We start from the raw sequence: 16711 nt of genomic DNA, 5'->3' as shown, positions 1-16711 counted from the left end.
TGAATTAATTGACTTCTGCTATGCTCCTATAAGGGACACAGGTGGTGCTGTGGTCTAAACCACAGAGCCTAGGGCTTGCTGATCAAAAGGTCCGCGGTTCAAATCCCACAATGGGGTGAACTCCCGTTGTTCAGTCCCAGCTCCTGCCTATCAAAGTGCAAGTTCAGTCCCAGCTCCTGCCTGTCAAAGTGCAAGTAGATAAATAGGTACCGCTCCGGCGGGAAGGTAAACGGATTTCCGTGCGCTGCTCTGGTTCGCCAGAAGCAGCTTAGTCGTCCGCGACTGGACCTAATAGTCAGGGGTACCTTTACCTTTACCTATGTACCTATACAAAAATATACATTAAGAAATGAAATAAATGAATCTTCTCTCCAAAGGAGAAAGACAGTGGGATTTGTTTCTTTTTGGAAGGTCTCATTTCACCAGGTGATACTAGCTAGGCTTATTTCTGGGGACTCTTTTGTGCTACATGCAACAAAACAGATCATAAGACTCCACTCTTGCAGTGCTTCCAAACTGTCACTATTGGAGGGGGGGTGATTCAATCACATACTGGCAAATTTAGGTTGCACAATTTTGTCCTCTTGCACAACAAACCCACTTACTCCAAAATAAAACTGTTTGGAGTGAGAAATGTGACAGGAAAGTGTGGGATGTATCATCGTCAGAATAAATGTTCATCGAACAGCCAGTGTCATCTGGTTTCCCTGCAAACAAATCAGGATGAATTCTCAATAAACAGGTTATCTAGAAGTGCCATGCTTCTTTTTTTGTGCTTCCTGTGTGGGAGATGCACAAGTTTCCACTTCACACATTGCAACAAAAGCACAAAAGTCAATTGTGCTTCCATTGAGGGGGCGGGCACTTCCCTCAATATGTGGAAGAGACCTCTGTTTCATTTCTGTTAGCCAGAACTTGCCATTTTCATACAGTTGTAGGGAAACACTTCAAACACTGCCCCAGGAGACTCTCTTCCTTAGAAGACTCTGGGCTGTTTCAAATGCTCCACATTCCAGACCTGAAAGCACTTCCCCGTATGAAATGGGGAAAACCATATAGGAAAGGTCACCATTCACATATATTTCATCTACTTTACTACATATAAAAGCTGCTTTGTAGGAAATGCATAACATTTGGAGGAGTACCCAGCCAAAGGTAAACCTCAACCTTTTTTCAGAAGCAACGTAAACCTTTTCATTTCGCTTTTGGTGAGCAGGATTAAGCTGTCAGCAAAAATTCTGTTTGGTGTTTCGGAAGGGGGTCTTATTTTTATCTGGTGCTGTTATTTTAAAACTATGACCCACTCGAAGTCCTAGGGATGGGGCAGGCTAGAAATGGAACTACATGAAATATATAAATTATTCCATGCATAACTAAATGAGAATATTTATGGAACTCTGTGAACCATAACCTAATTCCACCAAAGACGCAAAGTGAAAACATACCGTACTTTGCAAGCCAGCGTACTTTGTTATTCTCCATGGGAAAGCCGCCACATTTTTAGTCACTGCAGAACTAACAAGTTTATTAGTATAGAAGAGCTTGCTAGAGTTCATGCCTTGTCCATCCCAGGATTAATTCAAGAAAAGACTATTTCTTTGCTCAGAATATTTATACCTGCCACTGATAAAGGAGCTTCCAAACATGAATGTATTTTGGAATTGATGTTGCTCAGGTCCATAACTTTCTTTTGTAGCATCCACGTGATGCCATTGTCATCAAAACACCAGATTTTACTTTTTTAGATATATTTAATTTAGATACAGTGGAACCTCAGCTTTCGAACGTAATCCGTTCTGGAAGTCTGTTTGAACATTTGAAAAGCGAGGATCAAAGGGCTGCCAGCAAGTTCAATGGGGAAATTTGAGAAACACACCTCAGAAGCCGTTCGATTGCGAGGTGCATTTGAAAATGGAAGCATTCACTTCCGGGTCTTCGCCATTCGGAAACGTTTGGCAGCCGAGGCGTTCGAAAACCGAGGTTTGACTGTAATTACTTACCATGGAAAATCCAGTAAGTAAAGATAAGATATTAAACATCCACAGTCATTGTTGGTTTGGAAGTTCATTAGCACATTTGTAAGCGGGCGTTTTGTCATGTGCATTTCGTAGGTGGTCTCTTTCAACACTTCCCTACTTCCGTTTCCTTTGATTATCACCGAAACACAACTTACCCATTTCATTTCCAGCAGCCCCCAATACCAAACATAATGCCAGTCGTTGTATGCCAAAGTAATACCCAGAACACAGGAGATATTGTCCATATGAAAAACGTGGGGTTTACCTGGAATACATTAACTGCAACACACATACATTGGACTGATAAAAATAATAATACAGGGGTCTTGCTCAAGATTTCTTTATCACCTTTGCACGAGACCTCACTGTTAAAAAGCCAAATTGAAATAGATATTACCCCTCTCAGAAAGCACAAGCCTTCATTTTGCCCACTATGATAACTGCCCACTATGTATTTTCACATTGCCAGGTTACAGATAAGGAAACAAATCGCAAGGAGTACACACAGGTTGTACAGTAGAGCACACAATTCAGAACAGTAAAGAAGCAAAGCAGAGTGAAACCAGGACTCTTCTCATCAAGGGTAAAATGAGCTACAGCTATTTAACAGCAAAAAATTAAATAGCACAAAGGTCACATAGACCTCAATGTCAGTTCAGCATTAAAAGCTCTGGGTGAATTCATAACAAGAGAAAGAGACTAAACTACAAGAAGCATAACTTGACTTGCACCGATTGACTAACAGAAATCCTAACAATCCTACTGGGAAGTAAACCCTATTGAATTCAGTGGGACTTACCCCCAAGCAAGTGGGGTTAGGATCGCAGCCTATGTTTTTGCATGGCATTTCAACCTAAGTGGGGAGCAAGCTGAATTTCAAGGAGAACTCTGTAAAATGCTGCATAGTTGGCAAGAATGGTAACTACAGAGAAATGCAGAGCATGTTTGAGTCCATCAAAGTTACCACAGGCCCCAAAGAAATATAGTTGTGGTACTATAAAACAACACTGCCCTGTTTCCATCCTCCAAAAATCTTGTGGAATGTTAGAAGAAATAATATACATCTCTAATATCCTCAACATTATGATACAGTGGTCTATTTAACTGCACCAAGAGAAGGCCCACAGCTGTAATTTCAGCCATCAAATTTCCTGGGTTTGCAAGCTTAAGCCAGATGCTCAGGTTTGTTTTTGTGAGGGAGTAATATATAACATCACTGATGCATGCATGATTTTATAAGGGAAAGGTATGTTCGTTGTATATGAAATGGTGCCTCATTATGATGTTGCCATTTGAGAGCATAAGGTACCGAGCAGAAAAGATTCTTCAAAGTACAGTGGTACCTCGGGTTACATACGCTTCAGGTTACAGACTCCGCTAACCCAGAAATAGTACCTCGAGTTAAGAACTTTGCTTCAGGATGAGAACAGAAATCGGGCTCCGGTGGCGCAGCAGCAGCAGGAGGCCCCATTAGCTAAAGAGGTGCTTCAGGTTAAGAACAGTTTCAGGTTAAGTACGGACCTCCAGAACGAATTAAGTACTTAACCTGAGGTACCACTGTACAGTCTTCTAGAGGTTGAAGAAACTTGTGAAGCATATAAGCACCAATGTTTTCATGGTGGTGTGTTACAGTGGCTGCGGTGGGGGGAGGACGGCAGTCACAAATCTCACAGGTGACCTCAGTCTAGTGGCTACCTCGCAGGAGTGATGTGAGGATAATGGGAGGGATATGTACGCTGCCCTGAGATTATTGGAAGGTGGTATAAAAATGCAATGTTTAAACCTGCTTGATTGCCCCCTCTTTTTTGTTTACAGGTTTCTCTATATTTTGTGAGGTAGGGCAATAGCGAAATGCAGACTTCTGTTTTGAAAGGAATTGTACTCTCCATTTGTTATTGGAGATGAGTTTGAGTAAGGAATCATCAGTGCTTAGTACTAGAAAATGCTTTCAGTATTAGGCCTCAGACCAGAGAGGTGATAAAGCGTGAAGTCATTTGAGGATGTGGAGACTGTGTCTTCCTTGCAGCGCCGAACAAGCACAGTGAACAATTCCTAGATCACATCCGCCCCAGGCCTATGGCTTCCCCCCAAAGAAGCCCGGAAACTTTATGTGTTAAGGGTGCTGGGAATTGTAGCTCTGTGGGGTGTAAACTACAGTTCCCAGGATTATTTAGGGGAAGCCATGGTGTGTGGGTGTCACCAACGTGCCTGAAGGCCACGGGATGTGATTCACCCTACCATTTTCACACAGTGTTTTGGTTTCTAGGATGTGGTAGCTTGTGATGTCACCATACAGAGCTTTCCAATCCCAACTTCTTCACCGCACAAAAAACTTGAGAGGGTCAAAACTCAAAAACGGGTCATGCAAATCAGTTCTTCTCTTGATGAATCCCCACAAATTGCTCCCTCCAAAAACCTCAAACAAACAACATCCCCAAAATGGATGCCGCTTTGCTCTGTACCTGGCGGTGACTTGCCAGGTCCCAACTCCCTGAACTTCTGAACTCTTCTTAATTCTGTGTACCTGGTTAAAATCACTTGGCGCTGTGTGGGGACGGGATCCAGGCCTACTGACAGCAGCATTTAATGAGCCCTAGCCCCGTTCTCGGCTTGAGGGAGTGAGAGAGACAGAAGGGATTCTGGTGGCCTTCCTGGGGCCTTTTAGCATTTCTGAACGATGAAAATGCAAGAGAGCGGGACGTATACATTTTTGAGTGAAGCGATACATGTGTTTAGCCCCTTCATCTGGCAATACATCTTAAGTTTGTTTGGATTTTTTTTTTTTTTTAAAAAAGACAAGGCAGTAAGATTTTACCTGAGTAGGCCCATCCATTAGGAGTTGCCCTGGGCAACCAGGACACAGAAGGTGATTTATCTTCCTGTTTTCTTGTGCAGCATGACAGTAATATTTCAATGACCATCTTTCCCTTTCGTGCCTCGACAGCTCAGCAAACTGAGGAGGAAAGTGGTCAAACTGTGCCACAAAAGCGTCTTTCTAAAAAGGAGTCTGTGTGGGTGTTTGTGTGGGTGTGTTTACAAATACAAATTGAGCACCCCTTAGAACAAAGATCTTGAAGAACATGAGCCAGTGCTTTTGTTAGGTCCCCATCTAGATCTCTAAAACAGATATTTCTTGAGGCAGACATTCTTCCCCTGCCCACTGCATACTTTCCAACACTTTGAAGCCAAAATCTGGGGCGCTGTCTTCCCAAACGTAGCCTTCTCATTTTTTTTATTGCAAAAGCAACCATTTTGGTTGCTGTGATCTTGCGAAATTTGTATCACGGTTTCCCCACCCAAAAAAGCACTTTTTGGGCACAGTGCCCCAAAAACATGCATTTTGGGGTGCCACATGAGATTGCGGCCCCAAAAAGTGGTTTTTCGGGGGTTGCTTGGTGAATTTGCTTGGGATCACAGCAACCAAAATGGCCACCATTCTCTCATGATGGAAAACAGGATGTCCCTTTAAATACAGCTCAGCCTACAGATTCCTGCTCTCTTCCTTTTCCCACGGGCTGGGCCAGGGATAACCAACTTGGTGCCCTCCAGATGTTGTTGGATTATAGCTCTCATGATCTCTGGCAAATGACCATGCCAGCTAGGGATGATGGGAGCTGTAGTCCAATATTATATGGGTTGGTTACTTCTGGGCTAGGAGAAAAAATCCTGCTTGTAGGCCTGTGTTTAGAGCCCTGCCAGGTGCATTGCCAACATCTTATAGGGCACCTGAATAAGCAATCAAGATTCAATAGACAAAACAACATCTTGAGATGATAGGTGTGATGTTAGTAGGAACTAAAGTGACTTAGAAATTGTTATATGGGGGAAATCATTTCTGGGTAAGATCATCAGGGAAGTTAAGGAGTACCTGACTAATTTCAGTTTAGTATGTACTTTTGGTAGCAGGGCACTAATCTGTAAAGTTTGTTCCCTCTAATCCAGTCTGTGGATGATTTATAATCTTGCAAACGCTACAGTGGGTGGGTCTCTTTACAACATGATTAAACCAGACAAGATCCCTTACTCCGCTTTTATTTTCCTCTGACTGGCTTCTCCTATTCTGCAAAGCCAATCATGCTGTCTTCAGAAAGGCAACAGATAAGTCTTGCAAACACATATGAACTCTATTTCACTCTAGTTTTCTGAAGAGTCCCTTTTACCATCTGCTTTCTTTGAAATCTAGACTCTTGCATGTAGATTGTTGATACTAACAATAAACATTAGTGTCTGCTTAGAAGAAATGGTAATTACCCTTTACAAATAGGTGATGATTTTAGTGTCTTCTTCCCAGACGGAGAATTCATTGTTTATTGAAGATAAATTCTAGGCAGCAGCAGGCTCTGAATTAGCTCCTCCAGTAGAAACAGAAGATAATCTGAATGCATTTTCTCTGTGTAAATCATCCCAGGCAAATAGCTGGACCTAATTTAGGGAGAGAGGGTGCTCTGTGATGAATAAACATATAATCAAGGACCAAATCAGTCCTGGATTTACATACAAGATTGTAAGCAACAACATAGGACCTTAGAATATGAGGGACCACTAAATTAAAATAAATAAATAGGCTAAATTTAAATTACTAAAAAATTACATAACTGGTTAAATAATAAAGGAAGTGGAAAACACTCTAAGCAGACATTACAAGTTTTCATATATGGAAAGTAAGAAGTCATAAGGTATTTTCATTTAAAGGCATTTCGTATGCAAATAGACTTATTGCAAAGTTAAGTTATATTGTTAGTCTACCATTGAGGAAGGGGGTGCGAGTGGCGCTGTGTTCTAAACCCCTGAGCCTAGGGCTTGCCGATCGGAAGGTCGGAGGTTTGAATCCCCACGACGGGGTGAGCTCCCGTTGCTCAGTCCCAGCTCCTGCCAACCTAGCAGTTTGAAAGCACATCAAAGTGCAAGTAGATAAATAGGTACTGCTCCGGCGGGAAGGTAAACGGCATTTCCATTCACTGCTCTGGTTTCGCCAAAAACAGCTTAGTCATGCTGGCCACATGACCTGGGAAAACTGCCTGCAGACAAACGTCAGCTCCCTCAGCCAGTAAAGTGAGATGAGCGCCACAACCCCAGAGTCGTCTGCGACTGGACTTAACTGTCAGGGGTCCTTTACCTTTTTACCATTGAGCTATGGTGTCTCCAAAACCAGGAAAAATCTGGTGGGTAAGAAAAAGGAGCCAGTACAGAGTTCTGGTGAAGTAGTCCTGCGGGAAAACAGCATTTGCTGACTTTTCACCCCAACCTCCCCTCCCAAAAAAGGGTCACCATTTTTGGGCCAGTAAATGTGACACCAAAACACAGGATGAGCTTATGTATGAATGTCAACCTCAGCTTCTCAGAGGAACAGTGGGATATACATATGAGAGAAAACCTAAGCCAGGGGTCAGCAAACTTATTCAGCTGGGGGCCGGTCCACTGTCCCTCAGACCTTGTGGCGGGGAGGACTGTATTTTGGAGAGAGAAAATGAACAAATTCCTATGCCCCACAAATAACCCAGAGATGCATTTTAAATAAAAGGACACATTCTAAAAACACGCTGATTCCCGGACCGTCCATGGGCTGGATTTAGAAGGCAATTGGGCTGGATCCGCCCCCGGGCCTTAGTTTGCCTACCCATGACCTAGGCCCTAGTCAAGAGTTCAAAATGTGTACAATGAGCACATGGATGTGTGTGACAAGTTATACATGTGGAGGCACCCTGCAGATGCTCTGTTAAGGCACAGGTTGAGGGCCAGAGTCTCCCCCTCCCAGTATTCACTGCTTGCACTTTTGAGTGTCTGAACAGAGTTTAGGCCTACCTGGTCTCAACAATAAGAAACAGGTGTTTGGTTTGGTTTGAAAAGAAATACAAAATGCACACTTCACTCCATGATCATATTTCTTCCTTGTATCAGGTTCAAAAAATGCATTCCACAAGTATATGAAATAGAACTGCTAGGTGTATTTTTAGGTACGCTTATTGCTCATCCATTGCATAGCAGCTCATCAGAACTAGAGCTTCCTAACATGTTCGAAACATATGGGCCAGGTGACATATGCCACACAGATGCACTTTAGCATTCAGTGCATGAAGTACAAAGGAAAGAAGTCAACTCATCTCAGCTGCAGGTGATCCATTGATTTGCTCTTAGTATCCACTTTCTTTATTCTTCTTTCTCTAAGATGGAAGGGTGGACCCAGGCGATTAAACTTCTCCCTACCACCCCCCCCCATGTGTCATTTTTCCTATGAATCTGAGCATTGATGTTTCTAATTTTCAGCATATGCAAGCTCTTAGGAGAGATGAGGTGTGATTTCAAACACAAGCTTTCGTTGTCATATGAGTGAACCATCTAACAATCTGGCAATTTAGTGTGATGCTTCAGCTGAGGTTTCTCCACATGAAGTACACATAATTGGTTTGCATTTCTTTCAGCCATCTGCAAAAGATTGTATCAGGTCCATGACAACAAACAGCTAAAGTATATATGCAATTCTGCTCATTGTGGCTCTAAAGGGCTCTGATGGTCATGGGCAAAATATCCCTGGATATCCCTGGTTATTCCCAAAACAGTAATGTAAAGCTAATGCTACACCTGGCTCCAGGTAACAGAGCGAGACACCTTCCATAGCCCCTGCCACCCCCCCCCAAAAAAAATCACTGCTTTTCTCACCAGCTGCTGCTTTTCCTCTTCCTGCCTGCCTGATCTCTTCCTTTCTTTTTTTTTGTAATTGTTTTATGAAATTGTTAATGCTTTATGTTGCAAGGTGGCCTGAGAGGTGTTTTTACACTAGAAGGGCAGGATATGAATACATTAATAAAATGGAATAAAACAGAAGCCCTGCAACATTGGAAGAGTTCTGGATACACTGCCTCTGTGACAGATATGCTGGCAGAACACCCCTGTGTCATGAACTGGCAGGACACCACCGGGACAAGCTGAACATGGGGAACGGGAGGTTGGGGACTTAGGAGGTACTGATTTACGTATAAGCTAAACAAGCTATAGCTTAGGGCCCCACTCTCTTGGGGGCCCCAAAAAAATTTAAAGGGAAAAAACCTGGATGTACATTTCCAAAATATAAGATAAAAAACCAAATAAAATAAAACCTACATACAGCAACAGTGTTTTGTGTTGTGTAGGCTCCTATGATGTAAGTAATAGGCCCAGCCTGCTAGCCTGCTCCCTAAAATATCACTGGTTTGCTCATTTCTATATATAGGGTGCCTATTAGGTTCGTAAATTACCATATAGCAGATTTTATAATGAATGATTTTAGAGTGTTGTTTATGCTGTAGTTTTGTACTGTTTTATTGTTGTTAGCCGCCCTGAGCCCGGCTAAGGCTGGGGAGGGCGGGATATAAATCAAATTTATTATTATTATTATTATTATTATTATTATTATTATTATTATTATTATATTCAGCACAAAAAACAGCGACACTTTGTTGTTGACAAAGGACAGCTGGACATATAAATGGCCCCATTACCTCCAGTAGCTTAGGGCCTCATCAAACCTAAATCCGGCCCTGCTCACAGGATGTTGGAGGACATCGCAGGGCCAGCTGACAGTTCAGGGGAGGGGGAACCTATCACCAGGGAAACGGTGGGTTCTGAGGCATCAGGAAGAGTGAGAAGTGCACTCTAAGAGACTGAGGCAGGCAAGTGAACACAGTCCAGGCCACTAGTGGACTGGAGATCATGGGGCTTTTTAGGTCGAGGAGGAGGTTGGTGGTCACTCAGGTGGATTAAGATCAGGGCAGGTGAGGATCACAAGCTTCATCAAGCGGTGAGGTACAGCTTCTCAGCTTGAGCAAGCTCAAATGCAGCAAACGATGGGTGCTCCCTTAAGTCATTCCCACAGAATGTTCTGAGGTCCATTGTATATCTAGCTTTAAAAAAGGATTAACTATACAGAGGGTCAGCTTAATCAGCATTATTCATGCTGAAATACTATATACGTGTAATCAGTGTAGAAGATGAATAGGGCAAACATTGCAAATTCCCCTGGGACATCTAGCCAACCAGGGTTGGGAGAATTCACTATACCAGGGTTTCTTTGTGTGTGTGTGTTTCTGTTTTAGTCTGAGGGCTGCATCACCTCATGGGCAGCGTTCTGGGGTTACACGCATACACCGGCTGCAATGGACATGGCCAGAGTGGGCAGAACAACTGATGTGTCTTTTACCTTTGTGTAGTTGGCTACATTCCAGCCATGCAAAAGTCAGATTTCTCTGACAAATCTCTCTCTCTCCCTCCCTCTCTCTCTCTCTCTCTCTCTCTCTCTGCCCAGGCAAGCAAGAGGCATTATTACAGTTCATTGGCACTTTCCAGGCAAGTAGAGAGCAAGGCAGGGCCACTGAGGGAAGAGTAGTCTAGGGGGAATCTTGAGAGCTGGATAGAGAGGTCTAGAGGAGTCCCCAGGAGTTCCTTGCTCCTGCACTGTGCACACATTGCAATGAGCAGATCATTGGTCTGGGTCAGCATGACAATCCTTATCAGCCCTGATTGGATTTCCAGAAAGAAATTAGTCCATAAGCTCAATGATTACTTGGCCTCTTTGAAATGGGGGTGTCTGACCTCCTTGCATTACAAACTTTTGCAAAGGTCTTGGTGACCAGGAAAGATTTCTGCATGGTCATTTTTCATAGGGTGTGTATAATATATCTATATCTATTTATTATATATATATATAAGACCTTAGAATTCCTATAACAGTGAGCATAGTCTGAGCTGCTTCTGGATGCTTTGTCAAACAAAGAGAAAGCAGAAGGCCATCTTCCCAGCTGCGAGCGAGCACTACAGGAAGTGTGGCTCAGTGACTTGGTGACTCACACAGTGCTAGCCAACAATTGGAGGAACTCTCTAGAGGAAGTGACCAAAATAGCTGTGCAGGATCCTGCTTGTGGCTGTTTAAATAAATACGGGATAAAGAACAGGCCAGGCTGTAGGGCACAAAATATGGACGCCAGGTTTGAGAATTATTTAATGCCAGTTCCATGTCAGGCGCACACACACACCCCAGACACAACATGTGCGCTTCCCTCAGGAAACAGCAGTGATCTTATGCCTACGTCTTAAGGTGTGTGTCCTTAGGATACCAGGAGAATAGATGGAAGCTTCTGTTGCGGCTTCTTAAGCTGCGCAGATGCTTCGACAGCTGCAGGGGAAAAGAAGAAACAGGTGGTGCTGCCTCCAGCTCCATAGGAAATGGATGGAGGATGGGAGGCACAGAGGCCTGTGCAGCAGGCCAAATGTTTGGGACCAGATGGGTGTGACTGGTGGGCTCCACGCCCAGGAACTACCTAGGACATTTGTTTGGAAGCTGTGGCTGGAGGAAGGCTTGCCAGGGTTGATGTAAACATCTGTGGAAGCTGCCAGGGATGTCTGAGAAACAAGGCAATAGCTTCATCATCAGTTTCTTACTGACAGAAGATAGCATGGGATAGCAAGGCATGCAGAGGGTCTGGTTCACTCTTGCCTCATAAATTTCTCCCCCATCTAAGCTAACTTTAGGAGCTGCCAAGATCCACAGACAGCTGCCCCATGTGGTGATCCCTGAGACTGCAGGTAGTGGTGCAGTACCCTGACTCCATCCACTCAGGTCGGTCATTGGTTCCCCATAGGCAGGAAAGAGTACAATATGGCTTCCTAGCTTAGCATTGCTTGAGCTGCAATGACTTCCTGAGCTCTGGCATAGTCCTTATTGATTTTTCATTAGTTCTGGATTGCTCATTGATCTTGTCTCCTGGTTTGTCCTCACTTCTGATTTACTCTCTGATCCCGCTGGCTGGCTTTTCCACCACAGTTCAGGGTTCCTGGCTCACCTCAGTCTGCTAACCCACGGTTTGGCCTTGACATCCTCACAATGCATTATGCTCATGGGCTATATTATGTTTATCAGAATGGAGCACATGATTCAGGCTCAGTATTGCTTATATGTTGCTCTTCAGACATGCATATTATTCTATGTATTAAGTATTATATTAAAACAATATGGAATTCAAATTTTAATGCAGTACAGTGGTCCCTCAGGTTAAGTACTTAATTCGTTCCGGAGGTCTGTTCTTAACCTGAAACTGTTCTTAACCTGAAGCACCACTTTAGCTAATGGGGCCTCCTCCTGCCGCTGTGCCGCTGGAGCCCGACTTCTGTTCTCATCCTGAAGCAAAGTTCTTAACCTGAAGACCATTTCTGGGTTAGCGGAGTCTGTAACCTGAAGCGTATGTAACCTGAAGCATATGTAACCTGAAGTACCACTGTACAGTAAGAAATAAAAGAAGCAGTAAAAATGCAAGCGCTGGACTAGGACCTGGGAGACCAGGCCAGGGTTCAAATTCCTACTTGGCCTTGAAGCTCACTGGATGACCTAGGGCCAGTCACTATCTTTCAGTATAAGCTACCTCACAGGGTCCTTGTGGGGATATACACAACTTTGGATCTCCTTGGAGGAAAGGTGGTATATAAATGTAATGGATGGATGGATGGATGGATGGATGGATGGATGGATAATGCAATGGGTGTGCATGTTGTGTTAAAGTTATTCAGTATTTTGTGTGATATAACTCAGCTTGAAACCTTGACTACTTTCATTCTAAATTGACACTCAGAGTTACTCTCTCTCTTAGCTTCTTCCTTCATTCCGCTGTAGTGAGTTTCCACTCCTTTCTATGTCTTGCAAACCTGCCCCTGCCCCACCCTATTATTTCTGGCCCATCCCACTCACCTTCCAGGTGGACTGCCAAGACTGCCAGAGCAGGTACGCGCTCTCTCTCTCTCTCTCTCTCTCTCTCTCTCTCTCTCTCTCTCTCTCTCTCTCTCTGTGTGTGTCTCCAGTGAATAGCTCAGTTGGTTAGAGTATGGTGTTGATGATGCAAATATTCTCTCTCTCTCTCTCTCTCTTTCTCTCTCTCTCTCTCTCTCTCTCACACACACACACACACACACACACACACACACACTGTTCTTCATACATACTAAGCCACTCCACCATAGACCACCTGCATGAAGCTCATGGACCACTGGTGGCCTGTGGACCACACCCTTTGAACCACTGCATAGTCTACTGAGTTCACTAGAGACTTAACTCTTGTGGAAGCTTAAAGACATTTAGAATGGCATAAGCTTCCACAGGCAAGAGTCCACTTCATCAAAAGTAAGCAATGAGATCAGAGAAAAAGGAAATGCAAAAAGTACAAGCAGTGGCGATTCAATTACAGTGGAAATAAGCAGTTACCCTTTACAACAGCAGTGACTTATAATAATACAATCAACATAGCAACACTGAATTAAATAATGCGTAATAGGACAGGAAACCATTCTTTTCATTCAGACACGGATGAATAGAGTTGGGCTTCTTGATGAATTATAATGCAGCATTTTCCTTTCTTGGGAGTCTTCCTCTGAAATTGTGGCTACCACAATATCAGTATCAGAGTGTCCAGACTGCAATGTTCTCCCACGTGTATGCAAAGGGAAATTCAATAATAAATAAATAATACATGTTACCAGGATAGCCCACATGCTTCAGGTAATTTGTTATTAACTCAGTCAGTTTACTATGTGTTAATAGCAACAACAAAACGTAGCAGCAGCCCCCCCCCCCCCGGTAACATTAAGCCTGGTGTCTGCTAAAAGAAAAACAACCTTGGTGGTAAGATTCAAACTGAGAGCTAAGCACTTCACATCTGCCTTTCGGATGGGAAATGCATTGGAAGAAAACACGAATCAGAGTTTCCACTTCCTCAGGCAATCTGCAGAAGGAATTCCTGTCATATGGCCTGTCCATAGAGCAAACCATCAGGCATTAAACCTAGAAACGTCAAGAGCTCACCTAAACCTTGCACCATCTTCAGTAAACAGGGTGCTGGGAATGATGAAGGTAAAAGAACAGGGCAGGAGAGCCACACTTCCTGGAAGAGGCCCCAGTATGCCAGTGATTATTTATAGATAAATGTCTTTGCCCCACATTTTGGATTTACAACACAGTACTCTGAAGAAGGGCTGGGGGACCTGTGGCCCTCTAGATGTTGCAGGACTCCAACTCCCATAAGCCCCAGTGAGCATGTTCGGTGGCTGGAGATGATGGGAGTTGTGGGCTGCAACATCTGCAGGGCCATAGGTTCCTCACCCCTCTGCTAAAGTAGCCATTAATTCCTTGGAAAGGACAATGGTAAGCAAATCAAGTTGCTGGTTCTTCAAGAGACAACACACATATGAGTCAGCAAACACTGATGGTAATAATCCCAGTGGTTGCAGGCAAATAAATGTTTAGAGTGGTTATCCATGCTGAAGTCTCAGCAGATGATAAGCCAACTTCCACATACTGTATTGGCTAGTGCTTCAGCTTCTCAAATATCTATTCTGGATTCTCTTTAAATAGTAGTTTTATTGTTGAGCCAAACTGGAATCCCAAACAATAACTGAGACACAGACTCTACAGAATTTACCTGCTGGAAGAATTGAACAGCTTCCTTTTGTCCAATAAAAATGAGCAACCCCAGCTGTGCTGTTATTAGCTCTGGGCCAAAATGCTTTTACCATAAGCCATCTAGGACCCTGAAAAACAAAGCCTCAATACTTGAAGGTTTTAACTTGCTTGTCCAAAAGTCATTTAGAAACTCAATTCCTCATGGAGAAGACCAGTATTTTAGTTTTTTGATAAATTGAACCTGGGTTCCTTTGGCAGAGAATTAGGATGCAAATATAATCAATTAACGTGGGTGCTGTTTAGCCTACAACAACCCAAAGCTTTTTGACAAGCGCATACTTTTAAATCTTTATTTTATTTTACTTCCACAGTCATTTGGCAGCATGGAAGCCTCGAAGGCTGCTATGAACTTCCATAAAAGGCTTCACTCAACATGTATTAATAATATTTGTGCAAGCAGTTGGCCAGTGTTTAAAGAGGACAGAGAACGGAACTAAGTCCTGCCAGCTCTCCTCTCCCACTATGAGTGATGTGACCAAAGTCATTTGTGGCCTAACCCCACAGCAATCAGGGTGTCCTTCTCAAGGTGGAAAGCACAGACCACTCCCTGTAGCTTTTGAGGCTTCTGCATTTGGTTAAGAAAGCAATAAATTTGCGTAGCATAATGTCTCTTATCATATCCTTTTTATCCTTTGCTTCAAAGAAGCCAAATATATTTACACAAAGAGCACAAGACTTTGTGGAGTTTATCTGGACGTATGTGCCATAATAAACAGGACTTCCAGTAAAAACAGAATCATAGCTCTACTTCATCCTTTGTTTTACAAGGGGTTCATAATATAGTTCTTCCCTCCAGCTAGGCTTTAAACATATTCATTGCCCTTTTCCTTTCCTTTTTCTTTTTTCTTTTGCAAGGTTTCCTCTATATAAAGCATAAATATATGTTTCTTGCTTTGATCTGCTCACTGGCAGCACTTGAATTTGGTCCAGACCTCTGTGTAGTTAAACGTTATCATATGCCATACAGCATTTCCTGCGGACTGTATTTAAAAAGAATGTGAAATCTATGCATGTCTTGCTGTAAAAGATGGGGCACGACCTGTGTTCTGTTTTTCAAAAACTTTGATTCAGCTCTGCCTTGCTCACGCTTAGGCTACAAGTTGCCTGGCTCTAATCCATAGCCTAGTTAAGCCACGGTACTTCATTTTAACGTGATGTATTCCTCCTGATTTCAACAGGAGCAAATCTGTTTAAGTCTAAGTCCTTCAAGTTTAAATAGGATGTGAATGGGGCTCCACCGATTCCCATTATTGTTACCTGAAGTAACTCTGTAGCCTTTCAGCAGCAAAGGGAAAAAGCTGAATAAATACATCAGCTCCAATCAGCAGCACTATTAAAGTCTTTCTGATCCTTTGTAATCCCTCCACAGTTTGGTTATGTTTAGCCTGTATAAACTAGGGAGACTTTGCGGAGGGGGGATATTGAAAAAAGGACTGCATTGTGTGAAAAAGAAAAAAACTTCCCTCCCTCCTAGTTCTGTCACAATACCCAAATCACATTCAGAATCTGATCCTAGTCATGGGCAACAAGTAGTTCTCTTTGAGCAGCGGTCAGCAACCTAAGGCTCATGGGCCACAAGTGGCCCATGGGGGTCGTTTAACCAGCCCATGAGGCGCCCCCAAACCGAGCCGCCCGCTTGGCGAGTCCCTGCATGCTGTGCTAAACTGGTGCAGCGCGGCACGGGGACTCGCTTTCATGGCACTGGAAATTGCATCTGCGCACGTGCTCATGAGCGTGCGATCCAGCCCATGGAGGGATCTCCGCTGGAGTGAACTGGCCCAGGCAAGGTAAACCTTGCCGACCGCTGTCTTTGAGAGAGGGCTGTAGTTCAGAGCACATGCAGAATCCTTGGCATCTCCAGGTAGACAAAAGTTTTAATTCAAAGACAGTGCAAGAAGAAGAAAAAAGAATAACCCAAAGAGTCATATAACCGTAACATATCAGATGAAAATATCAGTATTATTGCGTTGTGTATTTAGTCTAACTTCAGCAAATAAACCAACAAGACACCTTCATCATAGTTTGCAAACTCCCTTTGATTAGGAAGAGTCTGTAGTGAGCAGAATGGAGAGAGAGAGAGAGAGATGTTTCCTTTTCATCTCAGAAATACAGAAAATCACTAGCTCCACATTCTGGCTCTCATTGAGAAAGAATGTCCCTCAATATCTCTGGCTTTCAAGCAGGAATTATGAAGGCTGCAGTCGTAATACCCGCTTAC

The 16711-nt window shown here is 43.4% G+C and overlaps 1 long non-coding RNA gene across 1 annotated transcript; it reads right to left on the bottom strand.

Annotated features, from left to right (window-relative positions):
- Nucleotides 1-243: 243 nt before the first annotated feature.
- LOC309353460 lies at nt 244-6017 on the bottom strand. The gene is made up of 3 exons (XR_014161874.1): nt 5504-6017; nt 4834-4971; nt 244-707 (listed from the first exon to the last, which is right to left on the bottom strand). It is a non-coding gene; the product is annotated as an uncharacterized lncRNA (long non-coding RNA).
- Between the last annotated feature and the right edge of the window lie 10694 nt (nt 6018-16711).

Source organism: Podarcis melisellensis (assembly GCF_964234715.1).
Source record: "Podarcis melisellensis genome assembly, chromosome: 12".
Classification (NCBI taxonomy): Eukaryota; Metazoa; Chordata; class Lepidosauria; order Squamata; family Lacertidae; genus Podarcis; species Podarcis melisellensis.
The sequence above is the reverse complement of the archived record's forward strand: the minus strand, read 5'-3'. Positions and strand labels throughout refer to the sequence as shown.